The sequence below is a fragment of the Sinocyclocheilus grahami genome, unplaced genomic scaffold (assembly GCF_001515645.1).
Source record: "Sinocyclocheilus grahami isolate Dianchi unplaced genomic scaffold, SAMN03320097.WGS_v1.1 scaffold219.1, whole genome shotgun sequence".
NCBI lineage: Eukaryota > Metazoa > Chordata > Actinopteri > Cypriniformes > Cyprinidae > Sinocyclocheilus > Sinocyclocheilus grahami.
Genome location: NW_015505398.1, coordinates 147,028 through 154,618, shown reverse-complemented (window position 1 = coordinate 154,618; position 7,591 = coordinate 147,028). Strand labels below are relative to the sequence as shown.

The 7,591-nt window shown below is 35.6% G+C and overlaps 1 long non-coding RNA gene and 1 pseudogene across 1 annotated transcript in view; one reads left to right on the top strand and one right to left on the bottom strand.

Annotated features, from left to right (window-relative positions):
* Positions 1-4,249: 4,249 nt before the first annotated feature.
* On the bottom strand, positions 4,250-6,606 carry LOC107596512 (solute carrier family 25 member 44-like; annotated as a pseudogene).
* Positions 6,607-7,493: 887 nt separating this feature from the next.
* The window catches only part of LOC107596511 (uncharacterized), a 379-nt gene continuing 281 nt past the window's right edge, over positions 7,494-7,591 (top strand). Inside the window, exon 1 of the long non-coding RNA XR_001610375.1 lies at positions 7,494-7,556. This is a non-coding gene — a long non-coding RNA (uncharacterized lncRNA). The remainder of the gene's footprint in view (positions 7,557-7,591) is intronic.

Genomic DNA, 7,591 nt, shown 5'->3' with positions numbered 1-7,591 from the left:
CCTGTTTTTCTAAAGTAGCCGGGATGAGGTTAACATGAAAATGCAAGTAAAAATGCTTCCGAACAGCAGCAGTTGCTAAATATATCATTAGTATGACTGGAATAAGTTTATATGGCTTATCTATGACTGAGCAAAACTAGACTAGACTTTTTATAAGTGGCTGCTCCCTAGTGGTGACAAGTAGAATCACTACTTGTAGTAATATTTACAGGTACATTTTCCATACAATATCTCACAACTGCTTCACAGACAGCATATATAAGGAGTATGGTTTAAAAAACGTGTTTATATTTCCACAGTTCACTACAATTGCATCATAAGAAGTTCTCAAAGGCATACTTTACCCAAAAATTAATATTGCGTCATCATTTCTCTAATTTCTTCTGAAAACTGTTGCAGAATGTCCAAAACTATATACTCCAAAGAATTAAAGAAGATTTGCAGAAGTTTGCACTTCTGTTGGATGACTTGAGAAAATGTTGAACTTTGTGCACAAGTTTTATAGATATTTTGACGCACATTATAATGCTACGTTGTTCTTTTTAGAGCATGACCGCCCCTCATCATCCCCATTTACTTTCATTGTATGGAAAAAAGCAGCTGAAACATTCTGCTAAACATCAGCTCATGAGTCTCACTTACGGAAGAAACTTTGGAAAGGCAGTGAGTAAAAATTGAAGGGCACACATGCAAATATTCAACTCGATATATTTACAATCAGCTTTGAGTTGTCATTATTCATTGTCAGCAACAGATTTTCAACGTATTTACCTTGAATATTCGCTCAGCTTTGGCAACTTAAAGCATCCCAACACCCCACAAAAACAACGAAAAGCACATTCAGGGGTGAACATGGTACACATGAAAGACCTAGTCATATAAACTTAAAGGCATAATATGTAAAACATATCCAAAAAACCACTAGAACAGTGTTCTATATTTTGCTGACTTGTGTACTTCCATTATCCCAAATGTTTGGAAGAATGTTTAAATCCAGAGAAAAAAAAAGCTATTTTAACTAGTGACATGCATGGCCGTACCCAGGCTTTGAATATTAGTGAGGTCCGGGTTGGGGTTAAAGAATTGTGTTATAATAACCCCTACAAATACAACTCATTATATACACTATAAACACTTTAAAGGAGACATACATGTAGATGTTTGTGAAAAATGCTTTCTATGTTTTGGAGGGATGATTATTTTTTAAATCATACCCTATTATTGCATCAACATTTGTTAATATTTTACTAGCCTATATTTAAGGGTGGATAATTGTATCAGTTGTTTATTGCAACAATACATAATTACAATAACTTTGTCTAGTGCTCTTATGAAAGTTTATAGCATGATTTGTGAAAATGTAACTGTACTGAATGACAGCATAGACTTCTTCATGGCTAGTTTTTGCGTATTTCATTTCATTCTGTAACTTACTTGTTCTACAGATTTTTCCAATCTTTTGCAAATAAGATAATATAAAGATTTGCTGACTCTAAACTGAAACTTCCTACTTTATTAACTTTCTAAAGTGTTAAATGAAGTGGAAAAAACAAGTCCAAAAAAGCAACATGGAGGCCGCGCCCTCACTCACAACTGCACAACTCCACCAGCGTCTCGCAGCGATCATTTTCTTAAAGGGACGCTAAACACTCTTGCAAACATAAGAAGTTCTCAAAGGCATACTTTACCCAAAAATTAATATTGCGTCATCATTTCTCTAATTTCTTCTGAAAACTGTTGCAGAATGTCCAAAACTATATACTCCAAAGAATTAAAGAAGATTTGCAGAAGTTTGCACTTCTGTTGGATGACTTGAGAAAATGTTGAACTTTGTGCACAAGTTTTATAGATATTTTGACGCACATTATAATGCTACGTTGTTCTTTTTAGAGCATGACCGCCCCTCATCATCCCCATTTACTTTCATTGTATGGAAAAAAGCAGCTGAAACATTCTGCTAAACATCAGCTCATGAGTCTCACTTACGGAAGAAACTTTGGAAAGGCAGTGAGTAAAAATTGAAGGGCACACATGCAAATATTCAACTCGATATATTTACAATCAGCTTTGAGTTGTCATTATTCATTGTCAGCAACAGATTTTCAACGTATTTACCTTGAATATTCGCTCAGCTTTGGCAACTTAAAGCATCCCAACACCCCACAAAAACAACGAAAAGCACATTCAGGGGTGAACATGGTACACATGAAAGACCTAGTCATATAAACTTAAAGGCATAATATGTAAAACATATCCAAAAAACCACTAGAACAGTGTTCTATATTTTGCTGACTTGTGTACTTCCATTATCCCAAATGTTTGGAAGAATGTTTAAATCCAGAGAAAAAAAGCTATTTTAACTAGTGACATGCATGGCCGTACCCAGGCTTTGAATATTAGTGAGGTCCGGGTTGGGGTTAAAGAATTGTGTTATAATAACCCCTACAAATACAACTCATTATATACACTATAAACACTTTAAAGGAGACATACATGTAGATGTTTGTGAAAAATGCTTTCTATGTTTTGGAGGGATGATTATTTTTTAAATCATACCCTATTATTGCATCAACATTTGTTAATATTTTACTAGCCTATATTTAAGGGTGGATAATTGTATCAGTTGTTTATTGCAACAATACATAATTACAATAACTTTGTCTAGTGCTCTTATGAAAGTTTATAGCATGATTTGTGAAAATGTAACTGTACTGAATGACAGCATAGACTTCTTCATGGCTAGTTTTTGCGTATTTCATTTCATTCTGTAACTTACTTGTTCTACAGATTTTTCCAATCTTTTGCAAATAAGATAATATAAAGATTTGCTGACTCTAAACTGAAACTTCCTACTTTATTAACTTTCTAAAGTGTTAAATGAAGTGGAAAAAACAAGTCCAAAAAAGCAACATGGAGGCCGCGCCCTCACTCACAACTGCACAACTCCACCAGCGTCTCGCAGCGATCATTTTCTTAAAGGGACGCTAAACACTCTTGCAAACTGTCTAAACTGAATTATACATGTCATGCAGGCATTCATATGAGGACTTTAACAGCAAATTAGTCAAAGAACAAATTTTATTTTTGAACATGAAACATTTACAGAGGTCCGAACCTCGGTGGCCTCATAGCTGGTGGCCGTGTCCATAGTGTCAGGGCCGGAGTGGGACTCATTTTCAGCCCTGGAGTTTCATGCCTTAGATCGGACCACTTTTTTTTTTTTTTTTTTTAATCTATTATTCGCTCGCATATCTCCTACAACGGAGGTGTTTGGTTTTGTTTTTTTGTCAGGGGAGTCAAAAGATAATTACATCATCATTAGGGTTGCCAATTAACTTTGGAAATGGAAAATAAGGGCTAACGTTAATTGTGATTCTTTCTCTTTTATTCTTTAAGAACATAGTGTTTATTCTTGTAGAAAATAAGTGTTTATTCTTTAACAAAATAAGGGATGATTCAAATATTTGTACTGTACAATAATGTAGGCCTATATCGGCCTGCAGTTAAAAAGTTCTCAGAAACAATCACATTTGTTTTGCTTAACTCATTTATGTACAATTATTCAAAAAAATGTTTAATGTCATACAAAAAATGCCATCGTCCTGAATAAATTTTACCATTATAGAATTGTGACTTTACAAGGGGTAGTAATTTAGAAGGTGAAAATACTGTGAAGTTACAAATGGCATGGAATTTGAAAGCATAACTGAAGGTCTATGAAACGTCAGTCAATAAAGCATTTTTTTTTAAACAATGGCACTTTAAGTTTAGAACTACAATATTATTTCAACCATATAGCATGTGAATGAATAAAAATGCATACTTTTCAATGAAAGAACACTTAGAGTGTAGGTTGCTTCTGGTGCTTGGATTTGAAGACCACAACTCCCGTGATTCCACACTCAGTCACAGCATCATCAAACTACACCTTTGTTTCTTTGTTTGTTTTGAATATGTGCCCTCTAGTGGTGAAAACTTACATACTGTGCCTTTAATAAAGTACAATATAAACTATACTACTACTGATAAAATGCCATTGTGGGGACAGTTGAATAAAGTGAGTTCTCTAAATAAAAATATATTAAAGGAAATATTGTTTATATCCTAGAGAAAATCAATGAATGAAGACATTTAAAACACCACTTATACAACAAGCAATAAATTAAAGTCACAAAACACTATTTATCTAAAACATTCAATCTGTTAGATCACATACTTTTAAAAAATTAATTCAAGAAAAACTTGTGCCTCTTACATGATTACAAACCTGAGCAGCATTTCCCCTCATTGACAGACAGTAGCACAGAGCTCAAAAGCTGAAGTGCTACTATCAGCTAAAAAAATCATTTCAGAATCACCCGAAAGCAATCAGCACGGTCACACTGCAGCATTACAAGGCAGGAGATTTAAAAGGCAAAAATGGAAAATAAGGTGGCGTGAAGGAGTCATGGGAAGATGACAGACACTGTAATGTTTTTTTTTTTTTTTTTTACCGGTGTCGGGAGTCAACCAGCTCTGGACGTAAACTGAGCTTTTTGAGAGTTTCATAACCAACCACCATGACTATTGCTGTGGGCGCTGAGGATATGATGCCAGCAGAGAGGCCTTTGGTCATCCCCCAGAATCCTTCCTCTCTGATCAGTTGGTTAAAGGTCTCAATGACTGATGTCCTGCCCTCCACCTGCCCAAAAAAACAGTCAGATATTTGGTTATTGGGATTTCTGGGGTTTAAGAAAAATTTACGTCAAAAACGAGAGAATTGGGGAAAGCACACATCAGAAAAATAAAAATATACAAGTGTAAAGAATTACACACATACGTCAAATCAGTTCTGTTGTGTTGCTGGTTTGCATTTGTTGCATTTGCATTTGTTAACCTCATTTTACATAAGGCGGTTTTTGATAGTCATCTGTGTTTTGTTGTACATGTAAACACACTCATGCCAGCTATACATATCGGTTGTCTGATTTTTTACTGCGTTTAATGGAAATCACCTGAACCCGGGCCCTGATGACATCCATGGGGTTGGTGACAGTGGCAGCTGCCAGAGGTCCAGCCACTGCCTGCAGCACTAGATGAGGGCAGTTACTGGGAGCCATCTTAGACAACTGTTCTGTGGAGCCAATAAGAGCTAATGAAATTTCAACTGCTTCAGAATCAACTGACAATCATAGCAGTCTCTAATGAGACGGGCAGATTGCCAACCAAGACGACTTCTGTCCATGTGACTCTTAACAATATTTTATCAATCAAAACATGAAGATTCAAAGTACATAAAACTGGCATTGCCATTTAAATACATAAACAATCTGCTACTAAACTGAGCAAATGATTTGAAATGTTACACTACCTTTCAAAAATTTTTTGGTTAAAAAAAAAAAAAAAAAAAGTATTTTATGATCCCCAAGGCTGCATTTATTTGATCAAAACTACAGTAAAAACAGTAATATTGTGATATATTATTATAATATAAAATATCTGTTTTGTATATTACTGTTTTAAATGTAATTTATTCCTGTGATTGTGAAGCTGAATTTTCAGCAACCATTTACCCCAGTTATCAGTGACACACGATCCTTTAGAAATCATTCTAATATACTGATTTTGCTCAAGAAAGATTATTTATTATTTTCAATGTGGAAAACCATTGCGATGCTTAATTTTTTTGTTGAAACCATGACAGAATTTATATGAAACAGAAAATTTGTAACAGTGTAAAATTCTTTACTGTCACTTTTGATCAATTGAATGCATCATTGACATTTTTTATATTTATCAAAAAAGTGATGCTGAGGATCTCTTACCTGCATAGAAGTGGTAAAACGGCCACCAAACGGCACTGTTGGGGATGTATGTGGGGAGAGACACCACATATCCTCGATAGAAGCCACAAATGCCACCCGCAGCAAATATCTGCCCAATAATGTCTCTAGTCTGACTGAAAAATACAGAGTGTGTTGCTCCCATTTTGGGTTTGACTTTAAAGCGGGTCAAATGCTCCCCTTGGCCCTGCATCATGAGCTGCTACGATATGACGTCTATGGGAACAGTAATGCTCTGGGCCACCAGTGACGCCGAACCTCCCGCCACCAATGATTTCAGTGTATTGTCTTTAGAATAGTTGGAGACATATTTCCTTACCAGCTCATAAGTGGTTATGTACGCCTGCCCTGATATGAGTGTGAACATGGTCACCATGAAGCCCCTGTAAAGTCCTCTCAGACCCTCAGCTCTCAGAATCTTTCGGAAGGCATCGTAGGTCCCAGTGTAGAGAGACTTCCCCTTCTTAACCTGCAGCCTGGTGCGGATCAGTGTGGCCGGGTAGACTGTGGCACGGATGGCCATGGTCATAAAGACTCCAAAGGAGTAGAACTTGCATTTGTCCAAGTCCTCCCATTCTATGATCTGAATGTTGCGCTTCTGCTGCATGTTTCCTGAATGTAATGCCCGGCATGAGTCCCAGGTCACCTGGTAAATACCAGGGGATGAATACATATGTAAATGGGATGGCTGACCCAAAATATACATTGTCATCATTTACTCACCCTCATGTTGAAACTGAACCTGTTGAACTTTCTTGCTTTTGTGGAACACATAAATAGATGAAAAGCAAGTCATACAGGTTTGGAACAACATGAAGGCGAGTAAACGATGATTGAAATTGATAAGTGATGATTGAATGAGATGAGTGAATTATCCCTTTGATTAATAGTATTAAATCGAGAATGTGATTAGGAATTGAGGTTGCACTACTACAAATGTAAAGAACTTCAAAATTTTTCAGTCTATACAAATGTTCTTATTTGTGTTTAAAAAGTAAAATAACAAATACAAAGTCTTCATGAAAACATTCCAAAATGCTTAAATGTGGTCTTATTGTTATTAAGTGCTCTTTGTCTGCTTTAAGTGAAGTAACTTCACTGTACTTAAAGCAGACAAAGACCACTTATAAATAATAATAATAATAATAATAATATTTTTTCTCAAACAACCATAAGATCTGATATCAGATCAGATGAATGTGTACACAATGGTCTCGAGCAACACCAAGCATCCCCATCTTTCCCTGAGCGCCCAAAAACCCCTCTCCCCCTCTCACCTGTTCTCCTCCTTAAACGTCCTCCAGGTGAATTCAATTCTCCATACATTGTCAATCAGACGAGAACATGCTGCAAAAAGGTTCCTATAGGCGGGGCCAAAGCCCAACTAAGAAACGAACTCCCCCAGCGTTCATCACAATACTGTCCAGATCTTAAATAAATAATGTCAAGATAATCCATTATAAATTAAGTGGATTTATTATGGTATTCATTGTGTGTTATACATAATCATACTCTTAAAAGTTATAACCACAAATGCATAAGTATTATAATGTATTATAAATGTTATGGTTATTTATGAGATGATACAACATAGTATTAAGCTTTTTTATAATGCTCTATGCATTAATTATAATGCCTTAAGAAAACCCTTAAAATGTATTATAAATACAGGCTTCATAGAAAGTGTTACCGGATTGACAAACAATTGAGGAAAGAAGAGAGAACATTCAGTTGGTGGGTTTTGCTCTTATATACTTACATTTGGAGTT